Here is a 15617-nt window from a genome sequence, read left to right as displayed (position 1 = left end):
GGGAAGTGCAGAATCAAATATCGCTGTGATGATTGTACGTTCTAGTACCAATTGTGTGGCGACAATAAAGTATAAAGGAACACTTAGAACTGAAGCCATTGTTGATTACAGAATGCTTTAGGCTTCATAAGTGTAATCAAAAGGAACAGGAGTCCACTTCAGCATCCGTGGCTGTATTGAAGAGATTGCCTGAGTATTGTCTGTTCAGTAATAGGCTTAATGGTGTACTGTGAGATTGTTTAGTTTGTGGAATCTTACAAGAAAGCATTCAAAAACAGCTCCCAACTGAAGCACAACTGAAACTTATATTTAAAAGAGCAGTTGAAATCTCTATTTCTATGGAAATCACAGATAGAGATGCAATTGAGGAATGAAAGTGAGCATGAACAAAATTGCAATGTCTAAACAGAACTAGCCTGGCCAAACAAATTGTGTTACCTTTGTGGCAGGGACTCGCATACACCAAACAAATATAGGTTTAAAGTCAAAGCTTGCAGAAAATGCAACAAAGCAAGACACTTACACGGGGCATGCCAGGCAGACAAATATAAATGGGCTGCACAGGAAAAAAAGCAAAAAAAGTCAGGTTATGTTTTCAAAAATAGAACTAATCTGCATGCTGTTGATGAAAAATCTGATAATGATGAGAGTGACACAGGACTATGTAGACTTGAGATTTATAGTCTGAAAATTAACAATAGACAAGCAATATGGCTTACATCAAAAGTGAACGTCAAATTATTTAAAATGGAATTGGGCACTGGTTTTGCTGTTTCAGTCAATCCATGAAATTGGTTTGAATGTCATTTCAAACATACTAAACTGAAGCCTGCAGATATCCAAATAAGAAATTATACTGGAGAAAAAAAGCTCCTTTGGGATGACATTTGTAACCATCAAATATAACAACCAAGAAGCCATATTGAGCTTGTATGTGGTCAAAACAGGAGGAGTGAGCTGAGACAACTGCAATATGATTGGAGATCAATCTACAATTTGCATGCCACATCCCCTACAATGAAGCCATCTGACAGCGAATTCTCCATGCTGAATGCCATGAACCATTGGCCAACATAGGACAAACAAGTGTTGGTGCCAACCTCTGTGCCTCTGGCTGGAAAGCATATTGGACCAAGGAAGGACTATGCAGCTCAGAGGCATCATGAAAATGACAAAAGCAGTGGTCCAACCTCAACAGTTTTTGTAGGCAACATTTATGAAAAAGTATCTAATATGTTAAGCAGTTACTTGTGAAATGTAGCTTGGGAGACTGAGAAGGCTGAAGGTAGATAAGTTACCTGGATCAGATAGTGTACACTGCAGAGTTTTGAAAAAGGTTGATGAAGAGATCGTGGAGGCATTAGTAATGATCTTTCAAGAATCATTAGATCCTGGAGTAGTTCCAGAAGACTGGAAAATTGCAAATATCACTCCACTCTTCAAGAAGGGAAAAAGGCAGAAAAAAGGAAACTATAGGCCAGTTAGTCTGACTTCAGTTGTTGGGAAGATATTGGAGCCGATCATTAAGAATAAGGTCTCAAGGTTTGTGGAGGCACATGATAAAATAGGCTGTAATCATCATGGTTTCCTCAAGGGAAAACCTTGCCTGATAGATCTGTTGGAATTCTTTGAAGAAATAACAAGCAGGATAGACAAAGGAGAATTGGTGATGTTCTGTATTTGGATTTTCAGAAGGCCTTTGACAAGGTGCCACTCATGAGGCTGCTTAACAAGCTGAGAGTCTATGGCATTACAGGAAAGATTCTAGCATGGATAAAGCGGTGGTTGATTGGCAGGAGGCAAAGAGTGGGAATAAAGGGAGCCTTTTCTGGTTGGCTGCCAGTGACTAATTGTGTTCCACAGGGGTCTGTGTTGGGATGGGTTCTTTTTACATTATATGTCAATGATTTGGATGATGGAGCTGATGACTTTGTTGTAAAGTTTGCAGACAATATGAAGATAGGCAGAGGGGCAGGTAATTTTGAGAAAGTATAGAGGCTACAGAACGACTTAGACAGATTAGGAGAACGGCCAAAGAAATGAGATTGAATACCGGGAAGTGTATGGTCATGAACTTTGGTACGAGAAATGAAAGAGTTGACTATGTTCTAAATGGAGAGAAAATACAACAAAAAAAACTGAAACTTAAAGAGACTTGGGAGTCCTTATGCAGAATTCCCTAAAGGTTAATTTGCAGGTTGAGTCTCTGGTGAGGAAGGCAAATGCAAAGTTGCCATTCATTTCAAGAGGACTAGAATATAAAAGCAAGGATATAAAGTTGAGACTCTATAAAGCACTTGTGAGGCCTCACTTGGAGCAGTTTTGGGCTCCTTATCTTGGAAAGAATGTGCTGAAAATGGAGAGGGTTTAAAGGAGGTTTATGAAAAGGATTCCAAGACTGACTGGCTTGTCATATGAAGAGCATTTGATGGCTCTGGGCCTGTATACACTAGAATTCAGAAGAATGAGGGGTGACCTATTGAAACCAATTGAATGGTGAAAGGCCTCGATGGAGTGGATTTGGAGAGGATGTTTCCAATATGGGAGAGTCTAAGACCAGAGGACACAGCTTCAGAATAGAGGGGCATCCTTTTAGAATGGCGATGAGGAGGCATTTCTATCACCAGAGAGTGGTGAACCTATGGAATTCGCTGCCACAGGCAGCTATGGAGGCTATCTTTATGTATATTTCAGATAAAGGTTGATAGATTCTTGATTGGTTAAGGCAGAAAGGATACGGGTAGAAAGCAGGAGATTGAGACTGAGAGGAAAATTGGATCAGCCTTGATGAAATGGCAGAGCAGACCTGATGGGCCAAATGGCCTAATTCTGCTCCTATATCTTATGGTCTTATGGCTTTAGGCTGCAACAGGGTGGAAGGAGCTTCAGGAAAGTTGCAAGCATTCGGCTTTTGTGAGTGTTAAAAAACAGAATCTACTCTGTGTGCATTAAAGTGATTCCATTAACTTCAAGTGGGAGACAAAAAGTTGTTTGTAAAAGTAGATGCAAAGATCAAAGCCCAGCTGGCGGAATGGAAGGCCAAAAAGAAAAGAGTCAATGGAGATATGAAAAGAAGATTTGTCAGATACTGTTGTGGAGAAAAAGCCAAGAGGAGAGAGCTGATCATAAAGAGAGCAATAGAAGGATTAATAAGAGAATACTCCAGTGAATTAAATGCATCTTCACAAGATCAAAATGCCCAAACTAGAAGAAGAAAAAATAATAAGAATAAGGATATCTAGAGTTGTCAGAACCACATCCTGCAGTGTCAGAATCAACTCCTACAACCACTGAGATTGTTTTCACAGCCACAAGTCTCACCTGCCAAGCAGAGTGACCTCCTTTGTCAGGAAAGACATTATCAACCAAGAGTAAAAAATCCTCCATAGTGATTAATTCTTTAGGCCTTAATGGGACAATTTAAATTTTACTGTATTGTGGATGTCTGTATATAGTGGTTGTATTATATAGTGTACTGTGTATACAGTTGAGATTCATTCTCTCATGAGTTGGAGTTTGTAGCTAAGCAGGAAGGTGAGTTGTGTATTTAATATTTAAGTAATATTGGAATAAGACTGTAAATTGATCAATAAAGCATTCTTGTTCATTTAAATAATTTATTACAAGTTTCTGTATAAATACATGAATTGCATACACCATGACTCTATCACGATCTACATGCATGCCTCACCTAAAGTAAATTCAAAGTTAGACTCACATTTTGGACTCCCGTGTCTTCCTTTGAAATAGTTTAATATTTTGAAGTTAAAAAACATACAGTAACATCTTTTGAGACGGTAAATCCTTGAAAGGCATCAGACCCTGAGAGTGTACCTGGTAGGGAACTGAAAAACTATGCCAGCCAACTGGCTAGAGTGTTCAAAGACATCTTCAATCTCTCGCTGCTGCAGTCTGAGGTTCCTATCTGCTTCAAAAGGGCAACAATCATACCAGTACCCTAGAAGAGTAAGGTAGCCTCAACAGTTGTATTCACATCTACTGTGATGAAGTGCTTTGTGAGAGTGGTCATTGCCAGAATCAACTTATACCTAAGCAAGAACCTGGATCCGCTGCAATTTGCCTATTGTCACAATAGATCTACAGCGAGTGCAATCTCACTGGCGCTCCATTCGGTCTTGGATCACCTGGTTAACAGCAATACCTACATCAGGCTGTTTTGGATTACAGCTCAGCATCCAACACCACCATGTCTACAGTACTAATTAACAAGCTCAAAAACCTGGGCCTCTGTACCTCCCTCTGCAACTGGATCCTTGATTTCCTCATCAGGAGACCACAGCCAGTGCGAGTTGAAATTAACATCTCCTCCTCTCCTCCACTCTGATAATCAACACTGGTGCACCTCAAGGAATCATACTTAGCTCACTGTTCTACTCTCTCTATAACCATAACTGTGTAGCGAGGCACAGATCAAATGGCATCTATAAATTTGCTGATGACACAACTACTGTTGGCACAATTTCAGATGATGATGAGAGGCCTACAGGATTGTGATAAGATCAGTTGGCTGGGTGGTATCACAATAATGACTTTGCACTCAATGTCAGTAAGACCATGAAATTGATTGTGGACTTCAGGAAGGGGAAGTTGAGGGAATGCACATCAGTCCTCATTGAGTGATCAGCAATGGAAAGGGTAAGCAGCTTCAAGTTCGTTGGTGACAATATCTTTGAAGATCTACCCTGGCTCCAACATATTGATGCAATTACCAGAAGGCATTACTACAGCTATATTTTGTTACGAGTTTGAGGAGACTTGGTATGCCGCCAAAGACTCTAGCAAATTATGATTATAAGGACACGCAGTCCTCTTTTATTGTCATTTAGTAATGCATGCATTAAGAAATGATGAAAATGTTTTTTCAGAATGATACAAAAACACATGACAAACTGACTTAAAAACTAACAAAAACCACATAATTATAGCATATAGTTACAACAGTGCAAAGCAATACCATAATTTGATAAGAACAGACCATGGCACAGTAAAAATCTCAGAGTCTCTCGAAAGTCCCATCATCTCACGCAGTCGGTGAGCCTCTAGCGCCGCCAACTTGCCAGTGCAGCATCCCGGAAGCATCCGACCACAGTCTGACTCCGAGTCCATCCGAGAAACTCCGAGCCTCCGACCACCTATTCGACACTGATGCACCGAGCACCATCTCTGCCAAGCGTTTCGACCCCGGCCCCTGCAACAGGCGATACACAAAGCTGAGGATTTGGGGCCTTCGTCTCCAGAGATTCTCGATTGCACAGTAGCAGTAGCAGTGGCAGCGAAGCAGGCATTTCAGAAGTTTCTCCAGATGTTCCTCTGCACTTCATGGCTGTCCCCATCAAATCCAGATTGTGCACGACACCTCTAGTTACACATATCGATATTCATTCGGAACGGCCACGTGTGCTGCATTGCGCCGCCATCTTCTCCTCCCTCCCTTCTGCAGATGTACCATGCATAGCATTCCAACTGGTTGCATCATCATCTGGTATAGAGGGATGAATGCACAGAATTGGAAAAAGCTGCAGAAAATTGCAAACTCTGCCAGTTTCATCATGGGCACTGGCCTCCCCAGCATCAAGGACATCTTCAAAAATGCCTTCAAAAGGTGGCATCCATCATTAAAGACTCCCGTCACCCAGGACATGCCCTCTTCTCATTGCTACTATCAAGGAGGAGGAGCAGGAGCCTGAAGGCACACACTCAACATTTTAGGAACAGCTTCTTCCCCTCCACCATCAGATTTCTGAATGGAAAATGAACCCATGTATATTACCTCAATTTTTTTTGTTCTCTTTGTGCACTACTTAATTTAATTTTTACATATATATTTCTTATTGTAATTTATAGTTTTGTTAATACTATGTATTGCAATATGCTGCTGCCACAAGATAATAAATTTTACGACATATGGTAGTTATATTCAACCTGAAATCTTTGATCTATTCCTGTGAAATTCAAAATTGGAGGGCTTGTTTTTTAAGGTGGTACATTATCTAATTTCTTGGCCTCGAGTATAATGCCTATTTCAATACTAGCTGCATACATTGCTGAATTCACAGAAACATGTTAAATGTTTAACAAACAATGGCCATCTGACCTGTGTTATTGATGATAACATTTATAATTCATTCAAACCGCTGACTTCTTTATCTAACTCTTTCTACAAATTCTTCATCTGCTTATAAAGTCTCCCCTTAAATGCATCTAATTCCCCTTAGTAGCAAATTTCACATCTCACTGCTCTGGGTGAAGGTTGTTTCTACATTCCTGTTTGATTTCCTACTGACTGTCATATACTCATGAATCATAGTGTTGCTTATTCTGATCTAGGAAAACATTTGTTCTCTAATCTTTCAACATTGTTCCTCTAGTCCAAGACAAGAAAGACTTAATTACCTTTTTCTGAATGTGCAACTTTAAATTTCTGCCACCATCCTTGTAACTTATTTTTGTACTCTTCATTTCATTCCCAAACAAGTCATTTCAACCATCAAGCGCTCCTTTTTATACTAATCCTGCTTCAACCCATTTTATTTTCCCACATTCCCATCAACTGTCCCTGTCTCACCTCACAGATTCTACCACTCATCTACACATTAGAAGCATTTCACAGTGGAAAATTATCCAATCTTTTGGGATCGCGGAGGAAACCAGAGCGCCAGAAGAAACTCATGTGTTGACAAGGAGACAGGCAAACTTTTCACAGAAAGCACCAGCGGTCAGGACGACAAATGATGTGACTAAGTCCAGAATGGTAATGCTGGCATCATATTAGTATTGCAAGCACAGGATACTGTCATGATTTCCCTGTAAATTATAGCACATCACATGTTTTCCATCAAAAGTACAGTATGTGTGTATAGTATAGGAGTTATTTTAATGTTTGGAAGAATGTTTGTGAAACTTCAAACATGAGTAAAGCTGAGCATAGGGTAAAAAAATTACAGAAGCAAGCCATTCAGTCATCATAGAACAGTACAGCACAGGAACAGGCCCTTTAACCCCCAATGTTGTGCCGAAAAGTCAGTAATCTTCTGTGCCTTGATGATTCAAATACTTGTCTAGATGCTTTGTGTATGTTGTGAGTGTCTGCCTCCACCTGCTCTTGAAGACAGCACATTCAGATGCTAACCACCCTTTGTGTGAACAACCAATGTCTCAGATCACCTCTAAACCACTTCCTCTCAACTTAAACCAGTGTCCTCTTTTGTTAGGTACCTCCGTCTTGGGAGAAAAACAATTACTATTTGCCCTATTTATCAGATTTGTAATTTTATATAACTTTCTCAGGTCATCTCTCAGAACTCTTCACTCATTTTTCCTTATAATTGTAATGCACCCATACAGGCAACATCTTAGTGAATCTTCTCTGCATCGTCTCCAGAACAATTACACCTTTCCTTTAGTGTGGTGAACTGAACTGTACACAATACTCCAGATGTGGTCTAATCTGCCTCAACACCTCCTCCCTCACTACTATTCAGGGCCCCACACAGTCCTTCCAGGTGAGGCAACACTTCACCTGTGAGTCTATTGGGATCATCTACTGTATCTGGTGCTCCCGGTATATTGGTGAGACCCAGTGTAGATTGGGAGACTGTTTCGTCAAGCATCTTTGTTCTGTCTGCCAACCTAATTCTATAAACATCGATTTCTTGAACTTCTGGTAATTGCCTCCCCTCGTCTCCTTCACCATTCCCCATTCCTGTTTCCCTCTCACACCTTATCTTCTTACCTGCCCATCACTTCTCTCTGGTTCTCCCCCCTCCCCTTCCCTTTCTTCCATATTCTTCTGTCCTCTCCTATCAGATTCCCCCTTCTCCAGCCCTTTTATCTCTTTCACCAATCAACTTCCCAGCTCTTTACTTCACCTCTCCCCTCTCCTATTCTCAATTATTACCTGCCATCTTATACTTTTTACTCTACCCCCTCCACCTTCTTAGTCTGACTCCTTCCCCCATCCCTCCCAGTCTTGATGAAGGGCTTTGCCCAAAACATCGACTGTTTACTCTTTTCCATTGGTGCTGCCTGATCTACTGACTTCCTCTGGCATTTTGTGTTTTGCTATAGTTTCTTGAGGATGTGAGTAATAGAATCAGTAAGGGAGGACCTGTGGCTGTGATGTTTTTAAGGTTTTCATAGTCTTTTGACAAAGTCCTACACAGGAAATAGGTAAACAAGGTTAGAATACATGGAATTGAGATCCAGATATCAGAGAGAAAGTAAAGAGTATGAATAAATTGATCATTCTCTGTCTGTCTATTTGTGATTTGTGGGGCACTGCAGGGATCAGTGCTTATGCCCCAGCTATTCACAATCTGTATCAACAGTTCGGCTGAGGGAACTAAATGTCTTATTTCTAAGTTTGAAAGAGTACAACTGAGATGAAAACATGTTTTGATACTAAAGGGATATTTGGATAGAGCTGGAAATTGGTGCTGAGGTAGATGATTTGCCATGATCTTGATTAATAATGAATCAGGCTCAATGGTTTACTGCTATACCTATTCTTGTTCTTATCTAACTTATGTATTGTGTTCATTTCAGGGATAATATGCAGAAGCTGGTGCTGTTCCCTTTTGAATAGAGGAGGTTGAAGGAAAGAAAATGAAAGTGGGAATCTTCCCATTTTCAGAAGGTCAGGATCCAGAGGAAATACTATAGGTTGAAGGTAATTAGCAAATAAAGCAAAAATGACAAAAGGAGAATCTTTTACGCATGTATGTTTAGAGGCTGGAATACACTGCCAGGGATCATAGTGGCAGCATTACGTCGTGTGGTTTCAAAGTTCAAAGTACATTTACTGTAGTTAGCACAACAGTATTACAGCTCAGAGTTCAGAGTTCAATTCTGACACCATCTATAAGGAGTTTGTATGTCCTTCCGTTGAGGGTGTGGGTTTCCTTCAGGTGCTCGGTTTCCTCCCACCTTTGAAAGACGTACTGGTTAGTAGGTTAATTTGATCATTATAAGTTGTCCTGTGATTGGGCCAGGGTTAAATAGGTGGGCTGCTAAATTGGAAGGGCCTGTTCACACTGTATCTCTGAATAAAATACAATAAGTATATGTCACCATATACTACGCTGGGATTCATTTTCTTGCAGGTATTCACAATAGGACAAAGAAATACAATAGAATCAATAAAAAACTACACATCAGGTTAGGAATTGGTATTTCATATTGGGGAAGGCGGGGAAGCCTGTCAGGATATGCAGAATTATCATGGCAGAGTGAATCAGAAGCAGAATTCTGGGAGATTGGATTTAGGTGAGCAGGTGATTTTGACGTTTTGAAGGGTTTTTAAGGGAAGTAGGCCACCAGTAGACAAATGGGATGAGCCTGGTGGGGTCTTTGATTGGCAAGGATAGGTGGGTCAAAGAGCCTGTTTCAATGCATTATCAGCTGGAGATACTGTTTTAACACTGAGATTTTAAATAGTATTTACTGTTTTACCCTCAACAACTTCTCTTTCGATTCCCCCCAGTTTCTGCAGATCAAATGGATAGCTATGGGGATATGCTATCTCTTCTGTCTTCTTGGTCTTCCCAGATACTCCTGGATAAATCAAGTGTTACTTTCTTAGCTCTGGACTAGAATTTCTGAAAGTTTAAGTTGTTTACTGTTATTCTCTGGTCATCCCTCTTCTTCTTTGTCCAAACTCCACCATCACTATTCACTGATCTCCAAGCTAGCCTGTTCACCTAAATCCAAGCTCCCAAAATGCTGCCTCTGAGTTACTCTGCCACAAACGATGAAAAACTACTCATCAGGATAGGTATTGGCATTTCATATTGGGGGAGGCAAGAGAAACCCATCAGGACCTTTAAAATTAATGACAGTACCACTGACCTTCTTATTTACTTGCAACTTACATTATACAATCAATTTCTTTAAAGTGTTGGCTGACATCTTGTATTTTTACAAAACACATCTTCCTTCTTGTTTAAGTGACAGAACAATTCGTAGTCTGTGTTCAAACCAGATAGTGAGCATTTAGCTGGGAATTTAATTCAGAACGTCCTTGAGAATGCTGAGGTCTAAAAGTTGCATTACTTGTTCATGATATTTTTGCACAAGTACAATTTGATATTTATGAAGTCCAACTTGGGAGTGTGAAACTGCACTGATTTTCTATCATTAAGGTTGTTTGCATGGTTTCTCAAAATTATGATTATGGCCTTTTCCATCAATTTCAATGAAAGAGAACAGCTACTAAGACTTTTTTAATTTGTTATATTTATTTATCTAAAAGATTTTTTTCTATTTTCAATTTTTAATATAATTTGGATAGCTTTTGAATACAGGTTTCCCCCGCCATCCGAAGGTAGAACATTCCTATGAAATGGTTCATAAGCTGAAATGTCGTAAAGCGAAGAAGCAATTACCATTTATTTATATGGGAAAATTTTGTGAGTGTTTGCAGACCCAAAAATAACCTACCAAATCATGACAAATAACACATAAAACCTAAAATAACAGTAACATATAGTAAAAGCAGGAATGATATGATAAATACACAGCCTATATAAAGTAGAAATACTTTTCCACAATCATTACTGCATTGTTCTCCGTAGCGAAAATCTCACGCAAGCGCTCTCGGCAGAAAATCTCACGCAAGCGCTGTTGGCAAAAACACGGTGCAAGCGCTTTCCAGTAACCTTTAAGCTATGAAGCTGCCAAATCATACCAAATAACACGTAAAAATACACAGCCTATATAAAGTAGAAATAATGTATGTGCAGTGTAGTATCACTTACCGGAATCAGGACAGCGCCGAGCACACTGATGATGGTGTGTTAGGCTGAGTCGTCGCAGATTGGGGTGGTGCAGTGGCCCCGCCCTCCAGGCCACCAACCGATACCGAACCGCAAAGCATGCAGGGGTCCAGCGGTAGCCGGGAGGCACACAGCACATCTTTAAGAAAAAAGCCGAAACAAACATGCTAGTTAATTAGGTGCCGCCCAGCATGTAATTGTCGGTCCAGATTAGTGCCGATTTCCGATTGCGTCGTCTCGGATCTGGGCCAACAATTACGTGTCGGGCGGCACCTAATTAATTAACATGTTTATTTCGGCTTTTTTTTTAAAGATGTGCTGTGTGCCTCCCGGCTACTGCTGCATTCTCTGCAAATCGGTATCGGTATCTGTCCGTGGCCTGGGGGTGGGGTGGTGGGACACTGGGGTGTCATCTCGTCGTCTGTTTCCATTAGAGCAGGCAACTCATCTGCCCGCCTCGATGTCGGAGGTTGAGGTTCGTCATCTGCTGTGGCTGAGCCTCGCGCATTTTTCTATCACACAGTTCTTTGTAAGGACTCAAACCATCTTGCAAATATCCTCTAAACCTACGTACCCTTTCAAAATTAATGTCGTACTTTATCATTGCAGCGAAAATCTGACGCAGTTGCTTCACTTTCAGTTCGCTACTGTATTCAGTTTCGATTGTTATCCTTTTTTCTTCCAATTGCATCAGCTCTTCACCTATCAGATCTTGGTCATGGGATGCCAAAACCTCTTCAACATCATCTTTGTCAACTTCCACAAGCCAAACTCGCTTTGTCCTTACTTCGTTCACCACAATCGAAACGCTTAATTATGTCTCTAAGTGTAACACACTTAGGAGCTCTTTTAGGCTTTTCCAATACCTCAGAACTCATCTTGCAAACGACTGCTCACAGGCACGTGTTTAAGCAATGCCGGCGAGTATGCAGTTCCAAATCCAGGGGAGAGTGGCTGCTCGGGGCGCGCGCTGCCTTTTATCGCGCTCTGATTTTTTTTGTGCGCTGATTTTTTATCGCGCGCTGATTTTTTTCGTAACAGTGAAAACACCTTCTGAAAGCGAAAACAGGGTCTTTCATAACAGCGAGGTTTCCTAAAGCGAACGTTCAAAAAACGGGGGACACCTGTACTTCCGACAGCTTTGGCAGAAATATACGTTTCAAACTCTTTGTGTTGAGAGTTGTACTAGACTCCCATCCTCCCCATTTATGATAGTATCTGTCACAGGATGGTCCTGTAACAATGCAATGTCTTGACGCAACTACTAGACGTGGCTTTTCTCAAAAAAATTCTCAGTGGAAAAACTGCAAGGTAAGTAGAATGTTCTCCTAGTCACAAGTTGGGCTACTGACTGCATATTCTAGGCCAGTGTTTCAAAGATACTTTCTAAATACAGGCCCTTTTAGGAATACTGAGCATGATGTCTTTTGAATATTTGATTGAGATGTGGTCTCCAGCTGAATATTTAACCAGATTAAGGTGAGTAATGTTGAATATAATTCTGCCCAATACATGAACCATAATCATGAGGAAATCCGCAGATGCTGGAAATTCCAGCAACACACACAAAAAATGCTGGTGAACGCAGCAGACCAGGCAACATCTATAGGAAGAGGTACGGTTGACGTTTCGGGCCGAGACCCTTCGTCATGAAACATAATTCTAGTTGTGTTTGAGCATAGCATATATTAAGAATGTTAAATGTGGCTTGCTGTTTGGATATCAATATATAAAATCTTCCTAAGATTAAGAAAATATTCTGCAATTATTGAAATATCAATGACCTAATTAAAATGTCAACTTTACTTGTTTAATTGATCCATATAATTTGGATTTATAGACTCCAAAATAAGACTGCCTGAAATAATCTATTGATGAAGAGGGACACTTATAGGTAGATCTAATTAGGGGAAAGAAATTAGTATATTGTAAAATTTTCTCAAATGAATCAGTGGATAGATTGGTTAAGATGGTTATATAAATGGTGTAGTTACGCGCAAACGTGCTACTAAAGGAACACATGGAGGCAGAGAGAGCTGAACTCAGAATGCCTTTACTGATTCAAAATCGCGCACTTAAATCTCCCCTCCCGTGGGCCCCTGCGGGGCAGACGTGGCGTCACTGTCCCTGGAAGGTCCGCCCCGAGCGAGTAGTTTCAAACGCGCTACCACGTGTCTGCCCACGGCTCCTGATGGCGGTTTGAGTCCCGTGTGTGCAGGCCGCCACCCGCCCTCCCCCCAGAAACGCCCATCGGGGGAGTGAAGCCCCCAGTCTGTGTAGCTTGCCTGGGTGGTCGGCCTTGCTGGCGCGGTGCAGGTACCCTCACTGGTTGCTCAACGTCCAATTCCGGTTTGAGACGATCCACTGTAAAAGTCTCTTCCCGGCCACCCACCTCCACGACACACGTGGTTCCGTTGTGCCGGATCACCTTGAAGGGCCCCTCGTACGGCCACTGTAGAGGTGACCTGTGCATGCCCCTGTGAATAAAAAAGTACTCTCAGTCTCAGAGGTCTTTAGGGGTGAAGGATGGCGTGGGACCATGCCTGGAGATTGGGACCGGTGCCAGGGTCCCTACCTTGTCCCGCAGCCTCGTTAGCACCGCTGCTGGAGTTTCTTCCGAACCTCGGGCCTCTGGTACGAATGCCTGGGACCGTCAGGGGGGTGCCGTAGACCAATTCCGCCAAGGAGATGTCCAAGTCTTCCTTGGGGGCTGTGCAGTGCCCAGTAGGACCCAAGGAAGCTCATCTGTTCAGTTGGGGCCCCTGAGGCACGCCATCAGGGCTGACTTGAAGTGCCGGTGGAAACGGTCTACCAAACCGTTGGACTGGGGATGGTATGCTGTGGTATGATGCAGCTGGGTGCCCAGGAGCTGCGCCAGTGCTGTCCACAAACCAGACATGAACTGCGCCCCTCTGTTGGAGGTGATGTCTGTTGGGAGGCTGAACCTGGTGATCCAGTTTGCAATGAGCGTCCTGGTGCGGGACTCAGTGGATGTGTCTGCGAGTGGTACGGCTTCCGGCCATCTGGTGAACCTGTCTACCATGGTAAAGATATACCTGGTGCCCCGGGAGACTGGCAGGGGGCCGATGATGTCCATGTGGATGTGTTGGAACCTCCTGTGCGTCGGCTGGAACTGCTGGAGGGGAGACTTCATGTGCCGCTGGACTTTGGTGGTCTGGCAGTGTACGCAGGTCCTCGCCCAGTATCCGACCTGTTTGCGCAAACCATGCCAGATGAATCTGTCGGCTACCATCTTGATGGGCGCCCGGATGGACAGGTGGGCCAGGTCCTGCAGCGTGTCGAACACCCGGCGCCTCCATGCTGCTGGTACTACGGGTCAGGGTTTGCCAGTAGGCATGTTGTACAGGAGTCGATCTGCTGCCAGGCCGATGGAGACGTCCTCTAACTGGAGCCCCAAAACGGCGATGTGGTAAGCCAGGATATAGATGTCCGACCGTTGTGCTTCCGCCAGTGCTGCGTAGTCTCTTCCTGAGGACAATGTGCCTACACGGTGGAGGCAGGGACGAGACAGTGTGTCGGCGACGACGTTGTTCTTCCCTGCAATGTGGCGGACATCTGTGGTGAATTCTGAAATAAAGGGCAGGTGCCTATGCTGCCGAGCCGACCATGAGTCCGATACCTTGGCCAGTGCGAAGGTGAGGGGCTTGTGGTCCGTTTACAAGGTGAACTCCCTTCCCTCGAGGAAGTACCGGAAATGCTGGACAGCCAGTTAGGGCGCAAGCAACTCTCTGTCGAAATTGCTGTACTTCACCTATGGTGGCCGTAGGTGCTGGCTGAAGAAAGCGAGTGGTCGCCACTGGTCCTCGACGAACTGCTGCAGGACTGCGCCGACTGCCGGGTCTGTGACTGTGGGTGCCGTGGGTACATTGACTCTCAGGTACACTAGGAAGGCCGCCTTTGCCAGCGCCTCCTTGGCCTGCTCGAACGCCTCTGTGGACTCCGCGTCCTATGCCACTTCTTTGGCCTTGCCGGCCATCAGGATGAACAAGGGTCTCATGATGCGTGCCACCGCAGGCACAAACCAATGATAAAAGTTGATCATCCCTACGCACTCCTGCAGGCCCTTGACCGTGCTGGGCTTGGGCAGATGGCCTGGACCTTGTCCAGTAGGGGAACTGCGCCATGTCGGTTGACTCAGTGGCCCAAGAAGTCGCTCTCCGTCAGCCCGAACTGGCACTTCGCTGGATTGATTACCAGTCCTTGATCACTCAGGCGTTGGCAGAGCTGGCGCAGATGTGCCACGTGCTCTTGATGTGAACTGCTGGTCACCAGGATATTGTCCAAGTAAATGAAAATGAAATCCAAGCCGCGACCTACTGAGTCTATGAGCCTTTGGAAAGTTTGGGCTGCATTCTTGAGACCGAAAGGCATCCTCAGGAATTCGAACAAGCCGAACGGGGTGATGAGGGCTGTCTTGGGCACGTCGGCGGGGTGCACTGGGATCTGATGGTATCCCCTGAGCAGGTCGATTTTCGAGAAGTTGGTCGCTCCGTGCAGGTTTGCCGTGAAGCCCTGGATGTGGGGTACTGGGTATCTGTCGCTGGTTGTGGCGTCGTTGAGCCTTCTGTAGTCTCCGCAGGGCCTCCATCTTCCTGTGGACTTGGGCACCATGTGCAGCGGGGATGCCCACGGGCTGTCTGAGCGGCGTATGATTCCCATCTCCACCAACTTACGGAACTCCTCCTTGGAGAGGTGGAACTTGTTGGGTGGGAGCCTGAGAGCTCGGGCGTGCAGCGGCAGTCCTTGCGTGGAGACGTGGTGCTGCACGCCATGCTTGGGGTCGGCCATGGAGAACTGCGGGGT

The 15617-nt window shown here is 43.7% G+C and overlaps 1 protein-coding gene across 6 annotated transcripts in view; it reads left to right on the top strand.

Moving 5' to 3' along the window:
* Positions 1-15617, top strand: part of LOC140196446 (uncharacterized) — a 79626-nt gene that overhangs the window by 24169 nt on the left and 39840 nt on the right. For 5 of the 6 annotated variants that reach the window (XM_072255680.1, XM_072255681.1, XM_072255685.1 and 2 more), the window contains one exon: positions 8566-8689. The gene's annotated coding sequence lies outside the window, so the exon portion shown is untranslated. The remainder of the gene's footprint in view (positions 1-8565; positions 8690-15617) is intronic. The other variant, XM_072255686.1, reaches the window with a different exon arrangement.

Source organism: Mobula birostris, chromosome 4, assembly GCF_030028105.1.
Source record: "Mobula birostris isolate sMobBir1 chromosome 4, sMobBir1.hap1, whole genome shotgun sequence".
NCBI classification, from domain to species: domain Eukaryota; kingdom Metazoa; phylum Chordata; class Chondrichthyes; order Myliobatiformes; family Myliobatidae; genus Mobula; species Mobula birostris.
This window is presented reverse-complemented; position numbering and strand designations above follow the sequence as displayed.